Source organism: Amblyomma americanum, chromosome 11, assembly GCF_052857255.1.
Source record: "Amblyomma americanum isolate KBUSLIRL-KWMA chromosome 11, ASM5285725v1, whole genome shotgun sequence".
Taxonomy (NCBI): Eukaryota; Metazoa; Arthropoda; class Arachnida; order Ixodida; family Ixodidae; genus Amblyomma; species Amblyomma americanum.
The window spans coordinates 127392611-127407549 of record NC_135507.1 but is presented as its reverse complement, the minus strand read 5'-3'; the positions used below and the strand labels follow the sequence as shown (position 1 = coordinate 127407549).

Sequence of the window (14939 nt, the reverse complement as noted above, 5' to 3'; positions counted from 1 at the left end):
AATGTATGCCTTAGAACACTGTGGGAGTATGGACTGTTTTTGGGCTTCTGTGCTGACTTGCAGCATTTCTTGAAATACTGATTCTATGCAAAGAAAATATGTTTACTCAGAGTCTCGAGAACCGTTTCCTATATAAATATCAGTTGCATAGGATCTGCATTTATGTTGCAAGAGTTTTTCAATATCATGCGGGGCTAGTGATGAATGAGAAAACATTCTGGTTTTGTACATAATGAAAAAAATATTAAGCTTATTTCTAAAGGCTTTGCACTGTGTGCCCGAGTGGGCCAGGCTGAAACTAAAATGAAACCATGAATGCAAAACGATGTGTACACTAATTAGAAAAATAATAAAACCCCTTTGTATTTTTAAAGTCATGAAAGCACACTGAAGTGTGCAAGAATTAGAAAGGAAACCTTGTTAGTCACTGCCTTTCCATAGTTGGGTTATATGTGAATAGAGAAATAATATTAAATTGAGGTATTACGGTAAAAAATACTGAGTACATTGAGTACAATAGTGTGTGTGCCATGGACCTAGTTGCCAGTCCTTGTTGGATGGCCTTCTAAAATTGCACAGCATTGTAAGGAAGCTATTGCAAGCTGCTGGGGAGGTTGTGTGCAAAAGGGAGCAGTACAGTAGTATATGGCAGATGCATCTGCTGCCTGAAGTAGGAGATAGAGCCCTGAAAATTGATTTTGTGACAAACCACTTTATTTGATGTTTTAGAAAAATACTGCAGGTGTAATGTGGCAGCTGGCACTGCAGTAATGTTATGATATTGTGGTCACCCCATGTATCCTTAGTAGGCTTCAAGGTGCCACGTGCACAGCATTAAATGTGCTGCTTCTCAACACGCATGCTACAGTGTCTCATATTTTCACACATCCCTGCAGCTCCTCACCACCACGCAGATGAACATGCTCCAGATGGCATTCCCATTATCAGGACTCGCACTCCGATGGGAGCCTCTGGCTTTCTCCCTTCACAGCATGCACTTGGAGTTGGAGGTCAGTGCAGTGGATGGAATAATGTTGTTTTATTTTTTTGTAGGAATATTTGTGATTATTAGTCATTGTTACAGTGGACTCTCGTTAATGTAAACTTGTTTAATTCAAACTGATGCTTTATACCTGTCAACAGCAAGTGTTTAAAAGTTCTTGATTATTTAGAACTCTGCAGAACTGGCAAAATGTGTTTCAATATCAAGAGTGAACTGCGTAAGGTTTTTTTTTCTGGCTTGCAGCATTTCTTAAACGTACCTACCAAAGCATGATTGTCTGCCCAGTGGGCCTGATGATGGCATATGTCTTGATGAATGCTACAGATGATCAGAAAATAATCTTGGTTTGCTGTTGACATTCTTGTGTAATTTAAAATAAGCTAATGAAGTGAATTCTCTTCTCATGGCATCTTCTGATACTACCATCACACGAAACATATTGCACTCAATGGGAATCAGCCAGTGCCACATGGCAACTACCAGTATCTGCTGACATACACTCAATGGGAATACACCAAGATAATGGCCATTGAAGGCAGCCTTGCACTCGCTATGCTTAAAAAACAAGAAAAAGCTCGGTGATGTGAACTCAAAGGAGCGGAAAATGGTTCTAATCAGTATGCACTAGAATGTGTTCTCATCATGCCCTACCACATGAGTGGAACCCAAAGTAGCCACACCTGGGCTCGTTATTGCCAACTGGGCACTGTTACAGTCACATGCATGGGACCACAATATTATTTCGACAGTAATATTAGGTGATGATGACGACATGCAGTGCATAGCGCAAGAGTGTGTTGCATTTTAACACGAGGCCTGATCGGCTGCAGTAATGGCATAGCACTCTTATGCACAGGCCAGCGAAACTGACCTGTTCGCGCTGCCACGGGTTCGAAACCCAGTTGTGGCAATATTATCTTACTTATTTATTCAAGGTCAGGCTTCAGCGATCAAACGGCTTTTGCAAGTTTGGTTGTGAAATAGAGCTTTCAATCTAAAAACTGCAATGTAATTGCCGCTTTTTCATTCGTGGACATTTTGCCTGTTGAGACAGGCTGGCATTTGTTGGCAGTGAATCAGAATGATTAAGCAATGATTATGTCGCAGTTCTTTTCATGCCTCGTATGACCTGTACACACCTTTGGCATCACAGCTATCATTTGTCTGTTGAAACTGAATCACCATGAGAGAGAAATTTGATTATAAAATATTTAGCGGTTGTAGGTGAATACTTCCTGGTAATCCATGTATGCTAATGCCTTATGCATCATTTCAAAGAATAAAACACGTAGACGGCTATACTATTTAATATTGTGGAGCATGTTTAGCGAAGTAAGTAGATTGAATGATCAACAAGCCTTTATTGTGAGCTTGTTCATTTGTACTTCCAAGGTTTAGAAAAAAATGATTTAGTAATGGGTGAAGAAAAAAAAACTGGAAAAGCACATTTGCATTACAGTAAATTTAATTGGTGGAAAACTGAGAAATGGTCACTGCTGTTGATATCAAAACTGCAGTTGCCGCTATTTTCTACAGATGTCGTGCTTCATTGTGCACAGTGCCAGGAACTTCCAAGCAAAATTCTTCAATATGGTCAGAGTCTGTGTTGCTTAATTCTTTCACTTTGAAATGCGGCACTTTTGGCTGCTGCTCATGTACGGTGCTGTTGTCCAAGGCACAGGTAGCACAGTTGAATAGTATCCTTTTCTGTTAATGTGCTGGTAGCAGCTATGCCCACACCTGGCAATGTAGTCTGTGAAATGCACACTTTAAAGAAAGAAGTTCTCATCAGTGTACTCATCACCAGCAACTAGCAAACAGTGCTTTGACTGCATCACAGCTGTGTTACTGACTAAACCCGCAGCACCAAAAGGGTTGACAATTGCAGTGTTGCCATAATGTCCCATTTGTAGGCCAGGATGGACACTACATTGAGGAATGACCCTTCATAAGTTCTGCCATATTCATTGCACTAGCATATTTTCCATGATTTGCTTTTTATGCTTTATCTTGTTTAATGTCAGTGCAGTTTAAGGACAGCGCAGTGAGCTATGGAAAGAAAAATGATATGTGTAACGTTAAGAGACCGGAAGCGGGAAGAGTGGGTGAGGGAACAAACATAGATTAGTGACATCCTATACTCCGTTTCATACATCAGGTGCAACGCTGTGAAAGGTACGGAAGTAGTCCGCATAGGAAAATAAAGGGAGACGTGTTACTCCACACTTCTGTGGCCGAGTGGTCTGAGTCAGGAGAAAGTGACAGCGTGTCGTCAGCAATAAGAGGGCATTTAAGCTCATGACAAATGTGTAATGTAGTAAGCCTGCAGGCAAAGCATTCACTATATATGTTTCGCTCACAACAAGGAACGCACTACTTTTTAGTTGCGGCTGCATGCAGTGCTAAAAAGAACGCTAGCTTTGACAGCATTGCACCTGATTTATGAAATTGCCTATAGTCAAAATCAAGAGGAAGAAACGGGCTTGGGCAGGGCACACAATATGAAGGAAAGCTAACGGCTGGTCTTTAAGGGTAACTGAGTGGATTCCTATGGAAGACAAACATAGCAGGGGGCGGCAGAAAGTGAGGTGGCCAGATGAGATTAGGAAGTTTGCGGGATACGTTGGGCACAGCTGGCAAAGGACAAGGTTGATTGGAGAGACATGGGCAGGCCTTTGCCGTGCAGAGGTTGCAGTCATATTGATGATGACGATACTGATGCAGAATTGCACACACAGGGAACCATGCATGATAAACGTATGCATGATAAACCTGCTTGCGTCGGCACCCTAACAGCATGATGCCATTGCAGTATTTGTTATGATGCTGAGACATCCTGTCATACTGTCAACCAAGTGTCAAATTCTGGTGTTTCAGCTGTGTTGAACTTAGTTTTATTACTATTTGTGTACACTTGCCCAGGGTACCTTTTGTGCAGTAACTGATGTGAGAGTGTTATTTCTGCTTTTTGTTTATTTAGAGATTTTGATTCGCTGCCCGGTGGCTCAGTGGTTATGGTGCTCTGCTGCTGACCCGAAAAACACGGGTTTGATCCCGGCCGCGGGAGTAGAATTTTGATGTAGGTGAAATGCTAGAGGTCCGTGTACTGTGCAATGTCAGTGCACACTAAATAACCCCATGCAGTCGAATTATCCAGAGCGCTCCTCTACAGCGTCCCTCATGGCCGGAGTCGCTTTGCGACATCAAACCCCACAAACTAACAAACCAACCAGAAAGTTTGAGCTGCTGGCAAAATGCGAGGCAAGGTGATTTCCCTGCTGTGAATGAACAGTGGTTTTTGAGGGATTAACATCCCAAAGCAACTCAGGCCATGAGGGACGCTGTAGTGAAGGGCTCAGGAGATTTCGGCTACCTGGGGTTAAAATGCACTAAGTCACTGACATCACACGGTATACAGGCCTCTAGAATATCGCCTCCATCGAAATTCTACTGCTGTGGCCGGGATCGAACCCGTGTTTTTCGGGTCAACAGCAGAGTGTCGTAACCACTGAGCCACCGCTGTCGTCCTTGTGAGTAAACTGAAGGGTTCAATAATTGTCAACATTTCAGGTGCAGGCCAGGAAGGCATTTCGCCTGAGCAGCAACGTGAGTAGACCAATTTATATTTTAATGAATTTTACATGTAAAATGAGAGTAAGAAGAGCTCACTGAAAGCATTTGTTATTTGCTCTGCATTCGGTGTCTCAGCGGTGGTGGCCGTCAGGTGTAGTCTTCAGAGAGTCCCTTATCAATTATATCTTTTGATAGAAACTCATCTCTGGCATTATTGAGCACATTTGACATCCTACATTTGTCAGAAGCACAACTGATGGAATCCTTGAGAATGCTGACTCAAGTGTCTCCTGTTCAGTGACAGCAACTATACGGGCTTTCCCTACCTCATCCAGTCCATGTAGCAGCGCTTCATGCGGCACCTATACTTTCAGCAGCTAAAATTTCTCTCCATTTAAAAGGAGCCTAGTACTGCTTTTGCAATACCGACACTGTGCGAGATACGGTAGTTTATTTTGATAGCATGGGCATCGCGAGGTCAGCTTGATGAAATGGAATCTATGCAGTAGTGCATGACGGGTTACCTTTGCTTGCGCCAGCTGAAATTTTTCTTTTAAAAGCAGTCATGTACTGCTTTCGTGATCCAGACATCATGAGAGATGCGATCGTCTTGCTTGCGATAACGTGATTAAAAGTCATTAAAATGAAAGCGTCTAAATTGGTAGAAACCAGGTACCGAAAATACTATTAGATAAGGGCTCCGTTCATTGGAAGCCTTATGATGTTAGCACTGAATATTATGAAACTGGATCTACAAACTTGAACTGAAAATTGCTTGGATCTGCATTTGATGTGAGCTGAGAGTTTGACATGGTACATTCTGGAAAGAAGCCTCGTATTGTATGCGGGTGTTTACTGTAGTAGTCGGCCTCACTTGGCCAATGTGCTTGATTCCGGTAACTTTACTAATAATTATTTAAATGCAACTTCATAATCTTTTGCAGGCTTGTCGTCTAAGCAGACATTTGTATGCCAAGAAAGCCTGCAAGGCATGTGTCTAGCTATTTGGTCATACAGAATGCTTCACATGTGGGAGCTAAGTAAATAGCTGTTCAAGAGAAAACAACGGGATTTTATTGACAGTTAAGCCATGACAATGATGGCGCCAAAAAGAATGAGGCAAGCGGTAGTGGTCGCCACCTGAAAAATATTCTGCGCCAATAGCCAAGCGCTTAGTTCAGACCCTGCTGAGCAGGATGTTTCATGACAGTGCAGCCCGTGTTGCACACCTTCAGTAGGGGCCCTCTGCAGTTTATTATATTTCATTTCCACCATAATCTCATGACATATTTTGGTCCGTTGTTGGTCCCTTTATTAATTTGAACTTGAAGGCAACCGAACTCTTGCTTTAAATTTTGTTTTAATAAGACCATTGCACTTGTCGATGGGAACAAAGGTTCTACTTGAGTAAACCAGAAGTTTGTACCAAGAAAGGTTCAATAAGATCAGTTAAAATTATTGAGTCATCTGTATGTACATTTTTGATGTATTTGCTCAGTCCAGCTATTCTTTCAGTTAAATTCATGCACTCTTATTTAGGCAAGTGTTTTTTTTTTCTAGGCTTTAATCATCACATCGTGAAGCTGCTGCTGGAGATCCGTAGCGATATCAAGGAGTTAAAGGGGAACTATTCTGCCACTCTAGACATGGAAACTGGAAGCGATGCAGTGATGGTAGCGACGTCACTGGAAAAATTGGCAGACATTGAAGAGGTTTTGGCAGATAAAGACCAGAGGGCTCTTCAGGTAAGAAAACATTTGCTGTCCTTTGTCTTCTCAAGTGATGTTAGAAATATAGGGGGCAAGTGTTGAAGTAGTTCCAGTAAAAGCTCGTTAGTTCATAGGTCATTAAAACAGATTTTTGGATAATTTGAACTGTACTACTTGGTGCAGCAAAGCTCCGTAGCAGCATATATGTATTAATAAAGCCTCTTAATTCGAACGCGAATAAATTCTGCATGGTTAGTTCTAACTCTTCCCTGCCACACCCTGAATAGCCTGGCACAGGGCCGGAGAAGTGTCCCCATGATATAACGGCCTAGTCAGTCATATCACAAGGGTACATTTCTTCTAAAATGCAAAGAGAAGGTAGAACCATAAAACTGTTTGACAAAAACGAGTGCCATGACCGGCACGGCAGCCATAAGTGCCAGAGGGCAGGGACAGAGGGGGCAGCGACCGTGGTAGCAGCTGCCTGCTTCCGTGTAACATCTGAGACTTTCAACTTTTACTGGTTAATTCGACTCCCATTAATTCATAAACCCGAAAAATTTGAACTGCCAGCATGGTCCTGGCTAACGGCCATATTTTTGAAAGCCTGCCAATTTGGACGCTATGGGTCTCGCAACGGTTAATTTGAACGAGCTCTTAAAGGTTAGCTCCATCCAGGTATAATCGGCACGGTAAGCAATCATCAAGGTGGCCCTCCCTGAACCTGAAATGCATGCTGCAGAGTTCAGTACGCATCTGTGACATGCACACAACTGCACGCATGATAAAAAAATGAATGGCCTCATCTCCGAGAATAGGGTGACCTCATAGTTTTGGTTTTGCATTTATGAGCTTCATGCTAGCCCGTGGTAACAGAAGCTATCAGACGTCCATCAGTGAGCTATCCAGGCTCAGCTGAATGCTGTTTCAAACGCTGATTGCCGGCACTGTGCATTTTCCTCGCTTCCATCTGTGTGGTTCCTTCATCATTCCAAACTGTGCACTCGTCAAGTGTCATTTCGTGCGTTGTGTGGTGAAGCCTGTTCGCACGAGACGCAGCCGTGACGCAACGCCACTACAGCATTGCACCGTGAAAGATTCTGGGGAGGTCGTTACAAGTTAGAAGTTCGGATTTTACTCGTAACAGTGCGCACAAAATATTGATGGAAATGCGAAAAATAGCCATTTTTATGTTGTTCTCATCGCAAATGAGGGCAACCATTGCTCAGTCTTCCAATGTATAAATTTACTCTGGTGCAAGTAGTTCTTGTCAGTTTTGTTGGGGGTCATATGACAATTTGAGTTTTTTTTACAGTCCCTTTACAGTCCCCTCATGTAAAGCCCTCACCCAAAGGCCCTTGAGGTATCTATATTAAAATAAAAAAATCAAAAGATTTAATGAGCTTTTGCAGTGTTGTTCTGCAGATTTGTTCTGCAGATCATATCTTTGTAGCATAAGCCGAAATGCGGTTTGGGAGAAACTTGGTGCTGTGCAAAAAAATATGCAGTGAAAGCTCATTATTTCGGTGTGCAAAGCACCAGAAAGAAAAGAGAAAAGCTAAGAAAACAATTTGTAAAGTTCTGCAAGGAGCTGAAACATTGTTGCCTGCTTTTGACATGAAAAGTACACGGCAATGATTTTCCAGAGCTCTGTGAAGTGCTTCATTATGTGCAAAAATTTGAAAGCTTCCAAACAGAATTATTCCAGAATAGGAAGGGCCTCTATGGTCTTTTTCTCAGTGTGGCACGATACTGGTGGCAGCTTTGCATGAGAGGAGAGTGCATTGCACAAGCTATGAAGAGTGGCATGTGGTGCATGCACAGATATGGAACAGTAGGAGAACGACTGAACCATGCATGTGGAAGCAAGGGTAACCTGCAGGTGCGTATAGTTAAGTGCCTTAAAAAAAGTAAACGAGTGACTTGCCATTGAGTGTTGAAAAAATGTGCAGCACAGCAGTGTGCAGCTGCGCTTTGCCGATTTACTAACGTGTGGATCACTGCTGTTGTTGCAGCAGGTTAGCGTGAATTACAGGCATAGCAGCGCACAAAAGACGGCAGAGTAGACAGACAAGGACGAGCTTTGAACTTCTAACAATTCTTTATTGCGAACGCTTCACACTTATATGCATGCCAATCGAGCCGTGGTCGTCGTATAGAAGTGCACAAATATGCAAGTTCTTTTTTCGGAGAGTGCAATAGTATTCAGTTATTTGCATCGTGAGCATAGAATAGTAGTCTGAATTAATATTTGCCTTTGTATTGCATTTCTTTCAATTGTGCCTATGAACTACTGGCAACATATTGATTCCTTTTAATATTATTTTGATGCATAGTGTTTTGTTCAGGTGTAGTTTAATTTGAGCCTTCTACATATGGTGAGCCCACTTCAGATTAAGTTGGGACTTCGAAATAAATTTCCTCATGTTGCATTTGGATTTGTAGACCTGAAAGCTTCATTTTGTACAAATGTAGTTGAATGAGGATTTGCTGTAGATAATACCTAGCCTACTACAAGAAATTAGCACAAGTGTTAGCCTTGCTGTGCATAGTTGCAGCTGACTGTTATGTGCTTACATCACTCATGTAGCTCCAGGCTACAATCTTGTCGTGGTTCAAGGTGGCCTTAAAGTAATGGCTTCACTTTTTCCCCCTTATCTTATTGTTTGGGAAGCATATGCCATTGAGTCATGAATAAAAGGAAGTTCATATGATGATGCAAAGATGGGCGTATAGAAGACAACAGAGAATTGTTATCGTTAGGCTGATAGATCACACCACTGTGATCATAAGTCTGTTTGAGTCCTCTGTATGACCCTGTTCTACAAGATTCTGATTTTTTGTTGACTTCCACATGGTTCCTCTAAGAGGGAGCTTTATTAAAGATTCATTGTAGGGTTTTAATGGCATATAGTTTGCTTTGTATAATGTGTATAATCTATTTCAGATCAGAAAGCTGGCACTTATCGGGGGCGAGACGACTGATGAGACAACAAAACTTATCATGAAGACTTTAGTAAAAACTCCTTGGCCCTCACGTACACATTGGAGGGGCGGGATGAAAAACAAAGTTTTAAGAATCTTCGGCTGTACAGTGCAATTGTTGGTGAGTACATGGGAATCTTCTGAAGATTATAGACATTTTGTGAACACACCATCTAATTGCAGGAAAAAGCTACATTCAATCCACCTGGTGTGGCTTTCAACACTTCCGTTATCGATTACTGAGTAGGCATCCAAATATAAAGGACTATAGGTACTGAATTTTTGCTTGTGTGTTTTCTTCTTTCAAATGATGCATTAGACATTCATATACATGTACGACCACTAAATAATTTATAATTGAATTTCTTCTTGACGTTGTTTTGGTTTCATCAGTCGAACGATGACCGCGACGTGTAGTTGGTGTTTAATTCACATGAGACATAACAAATCGGTTATATTATTGCTGACAGATAATTTTTGTCCTTCCAGGTCTCGGAACAGGCTGGATTAAATGTCGTGGGGAATTAAAACTACATATCAGCGATTGTATTAGTTTTTCTAGTTGCATCATGTGACCAAAACATCAACTTGACGACAGTCGTCATTCGGTCGATGAAGCCAAAACCGCATAAGAGAAGAAATTCAATTATAAATTATTTAGCGGGGCTGTAGGCAAATACTACCCGGTAATACATGTATTTTTTTTATCTAACGCATCGTTTGACGGAAGAAAACACGCAATAAATTTAGGTGTCTATTGTCCTTTAATGACTCATGCACCTATCGGTTATTCTTACTATGGATATTTATGCTTATTATGGTTACAGATATTAATAGCAAAAGAAATTTGCTGATATTTCAAGCATTGCACATTGTAGCATTGCATACGGTTAAGAAGCATTTCCTGGAAGATGACTGTTATACTGTGCAAAGTGATTTTTATCCACCATACCGAATATCAGTTTGATATGTGTGTTTATTTGTTCACTTTTACAGCTGCTGTGCAGCGCAGAATACCTACAGCCACCATTGAAGGCATCAGTAACAGAGTGGCAGCATTTCTGCGTGGGGCGAGAGACCGGGATGGCGGTCGGAGGGCTCGGATGAAGGGGGTGGACCCTTCACCCCAGTAATTGAGGCATTCTTTTAATGCCCACCATATGCATTGCAAAAACAAATAAATAAGAATTCTTACTTGCATTGTATTGTCAGATATGTGGAATGTAATTTCAGTAGTAATATGTACACAAAAAATACAGAAGTGAAGAAAGCCTCTCTGGGTTGGCAGGTGGGCCTTAAGTCTAATTGGGTCGGTGGTCTTAAAGGCTATGGGTTCTATATGGGTTACCTTTGTTGACTTCCCGCAAGTGTCTCCTAAGAAGCCTACTGTGACCAGAACAGACTAACTCAAGGGGGAATGGGACGGGCTAGCCCACGTGGGCCCGGGACGGGCTAGCCCACGTGGGCCCGGAGTGGGCTAGCCCGCGTGGGCCCGGAACGGGCTAGCCCGCGTGGGCCCGGAACGGGCTAGCTCGTGTGGGCCCGGAACGGGCTAGCCCGCGTGGGCCCGGAACGGGCTAGCCCGCGTGGGCCCGGAGTGGGATAGCCCGCGTGGGCCCGGAGTGGGCTAGCCCGCGTGGGCCCGGAGTGGGCTAGCCCGCGTGGGCCCGGAACGGGCTAGCCCGCGTGGGCCCGGGACGGGCTAGCCCAAGGGGATCCAGCGCGGAGCTGCGTGGGGCTATGCAGTAAGCCCACTGGGCTGCCCTTGTGGGTCCCCCCCGATGCCGAGTTGCAAATCCCGCACATATCCCACGTCGGGCCCCTGTGGGCAGCCCGTGCCGGGCCCACAAGGGCCCGCAATTCAGAGCCACGTTTGTGCTACTGGGGAATGCTAGAGAAACCATGTAAAGAAATGATGTCGAGAAAGCCACTTGTTGCCGCTGATTGTTCCAACACATGTTATGGTAAAATCGGCCATAATTACAATTGGTTTCTTATCGGTATGCTATCAAGAAAAGAACAAAAATCTTGCAAAGGGGGCCGATAACCAACACCGAACACAGAACCGCTTCTACTGATAAAAATCGCAGACTTGAAAAACTGTACTTCTATGAAAGATTATTTTTACCCTACAGTGGAACTCCACCGCCTTTATTATTTTTCCTAGACATTGTTCCGCACCTGTATCCTTCGAAGCGGATGATGTCAGCAGTTTGTGCATACCATGTTTCACTGAATGGCAATATGTCAAAACTGCGGTTTGAAGAAGATAAAGAAAAAAGAAATGTTGCCCACCTCATCCTTATTCTTTAAGCTACACACGTTTGCGGAATAAAAGAAAAATGTGGACCGGGCTTGTGCGGCCGGCCCGTTTTAGAACATCGAAAGAACTAGAATCTTGGTAAACACGGTCTCGCGTTAGGAATGGCATTCCTCGCACCAAGCAGTGCAGTCATCCCCATTTTACTCAGGTCATTTTCATCTCGGATGCGAATGGCTCGCGTTCTGGCCTGCAGCCTTTCGCACAAGGACATGCCCGTTTTCCCGCCACGCGAACGCATAGCCCTTTTCTGTACCGTTTTCACGTGCCAGGAAATCAGACCGGCGCACACGTCTTTCTGCTTGGAAATAACTCGGATCTTCTAGGTGCTGTCGGCGAAGGAAAGGCGCGTTATAAATCAAGGGTTTTACGGAAAGCGGAAGGCATCCGAAAGAACGGACGAAACTAGGCACCTGAGACGGCCGCGAAAAATTCCGAAACGGTACCGGGGCGAACACTTATCGCTTGCCCTATCTTCCGATAGGGCAAAAGGAAAGAGACGTATGCGGCACCAAACCGTTCGCCGCTCCGAGGCCCATCCACGGATGTGAAATTCTTAAGCCCCCGAAACAGGGTGCGGCCGTAAAAAATTCCCGAACATGAGAGTGTGCTCCATTTTCAAAGTCCAAACAAATCTACCGCGTCTGCTGGGGAGAATGGCGAAAAATTCAGTCCGAACAAGCCTACCGCGTCTGCCGGGGAGAATGGCGGAAAAATTCAGTCAGAACAAACCTACCGCGTCTGCCAGGGCGAACGCACCCCAAGTCCGCCAAACTGACTCTGGGGAAACGGGCAATTTTGCGGCGCTTAAGCTGCGGGGCGGGGCGGAAAATTAGCAATGCTTAAGCTCCCGAGGGCGAAAAATTCGCGACGCTTAAGCTCCGGAGGGCGCGCCACTAAGGACGCTGTGCTCAGTGAAGGACACTGGTTTCGGATTCGAGTGGAGATTGAAAAAAAAAATTCTCCGCTCCGCGGCTACCGCCGCGGCCAATTCGGACAACCACGTCTGCCGGGGCGGCGCGCGCGCCAAAAAACCGCGTCAGCCAGGGCGAAAAAAAAAATTTAAAAAATAATTCCCCCTGTCCGAGGTTTGGCGGCGAGCGGAAAAGTTTAAACTCCGCCCGCCGCAACAAGGCGCTGTCCCGACGCCCAACCTACCGCGGTAGGGAGCGCCGGCGCGCCTCGGAAAACGCCAACTTTGGAGAGCATTTTTCCCTCTCCGCGCACACTGAACGAGGAGAAAAAAAATTGAAAAAAATTTTTTATCGGAGAGCGGTCCGCTCGCTCTCTGCGCTTTACATTTCCACAAGTGGAAAGATTGAAAAATTTTGTGCTTCTTCACGGAGAGCGCCCAACTCGCTCTCAGCGCTTCGCCCCCAGAGAGCGGTCCGCTGGCTCTCAAGTGCTCCTCTCGGCACTCTTCGAGAGGTACCTCCGATTAATTGCCCCTTGCTTCTTTCACAGTCGACCAAGTCGACTTTGCGCTGTGCCCCTCCGAGCCGGGGTCTTGTGCTCGCTCAGCGCTGGAGAAGAAAAAAAAAATTTCTTCTCTGCGGCAGCGCGCGCTCGCCCACTGCTTGAGCCGCGCACCTGCCCGACAAGGTCGTCTGAGCGCAGATGGAGCAAAAGTCTGCCCAGCGGCCAAGTAAGGACGCCGCCACGCAAACAACGACCCTCGAAAAGGGTTCGCTCTCCTCCATCTCTCTCTCGCGCGCTCTCCGTAGACGACGCTTTTTGTCGTTTGTCCCTAACAACAGACGGGTCGTACCCGCCTTCTGCTGCGATCTCTCAGGAAGGATGAACGTTTCATCTTTTCTGTTTGCGGACAAACCTTCCAGTCAGAGGCTAAGCCGCAATAGATCGCAGTGTGGTGGCTGCTCTACTACTTACAGCACCACGACAGGTACCTAAGTCGTCTTCAGACGATTTGACGCTGCAGCGATTCAGGCCAGCCGGAGCCCCGGAGAGCGACCAGTGGCCTTCCCAAAACTCGGCCTCCGGTGTAACGCTCTCTGGGTACATTTGGCTTCATCGAGCCGGGAAGCGCGACGGCCCGTCGCGCTCGACCCGGTGCTAATCTCACCCGCTTTCGCCGCAAGCGCACACGATATCGTTGCAGTGCTTAGACGGGATTCTGACTTAGAGGCGTTCAGTCGTAATCCCACGGATGGTAGCTTCGCACCACTGGTCTCTCGACCAAGCACGTGAACCAAGTGTCCGAATCTGCGGTTCCTCTCGTACTGAGCAGAATTACTATCGCAACGACCAGTCATCAGTAGGGTAAAACTAACCTGTCTCACGACGGTCTAAACCCAGCTCACGTTCCCTATTAGTGGGTGAACAATCCACCGCTTGGCGAATTCTGCTTCGCAATGATAGGAAGAGCCGACATCGAAGGATCAAAAAGCGATGTCGCTATGAACGCTTGGCCGCCACAAGCCAGTTATCCCTGTGGTAACTTTTCTGACACCTCTTGCCTAAAACTCTTAAAGCCAAAAGGATCGAGGGGCCCCGCTTTCGCGGTCTCGAATCGTACTGAAATTCAAGATCAAGCAAGCATTTGCCCTTTTGCTCTACGCGAGGTTTCTGTCCTCGCTGAGCTCGCCTTAGGACACCTGCGTTACCGTTTGACAGATGTACCGCCCCAATCGGAGTCTCATTCCCGGCTAAAATCAAAAGTAACAACAAAAATAAAGTGGAATGAGAAGTTGCCTGTACCTGCAAAAAGCATCACCAGGCTTAAACCAATTAAAGAAAAATGAACAGGGCTTAAGCGGCCAAAGGTTTAATTTGGTGGAAAAGCCAATTAGAAAAAAAATGGTGGGCACGGTAACCGAAACGATGTCCTAAGGGCGCAGCGAGCACAGAAGGATGAAAATCCCCGCGAGAGCTGTTTTATTCATGACTGATGAATTGTTTTAATAGAAGATGAAGGTGCAGGAAAAAGAGAAAAAAAAACAGACAAAAAACACTCATACAAAAAAAGGAAAACACAAAAAACAAAAGAAAAAATAAAATAAAAGAAAGTGTGAAAATTAAAATATGAAGTTGAAAGCAGTGAAGAGAAGGCAGACGAAGAAGAAGTGAAGAAGGTCCTCAGTCCCAGGACACCATCAGCAGTGAAAGCCTGGGCAGAGAGCAGGAGCCCGAGGACGGAGCCAGGCAGATGGGCAGGAGGCCCTGGCACTCGTCCGATTCAATTCGAGCAGCGCTCCCGAACTCCGAAAGCAAGGGCACAGAAAAAATAAATAAATAGAAAGTTCAAAAAAAACAAAAAAAATCCAGAAAAGAATGATATGATTAAGAAAATTATGCAAAAGAAAACACACACACAAAAACACATTAAAAA

At 44.9% G+C, this 14939-nt stretch overlaps 1 long non-coding RNA gene and 1 pseudogene across 1 annotated transcript; one reads left to right on the top strand and one right to left on the bottom strand.

Annotated features, from left to right (window-relative positions):
- The first annotated feature begins 4571 nt into the window (after positions 1-4571).
- LOC144110551 (uncharacterized) lies at positions 4572-9300 on the top strand. Its single transcript, XR_013309862.1, has 3 exons — positions 4572-4609; positions 6137-6321; positions 9233-9300. It is a non-coding gene; the product is annotated as an uncharacterized LOC144110551 (long non-coding RNA).
- Positions 9301-13417: 4117 nt separating this feature from the next.
- LOC144111665 (large subunit ribosomal RNA) lies at positions 13418-14376 on the bottom strand (annotated as a pseudogene).
- Positions 14377-14939: the final 563 nt, after the last annotated feature.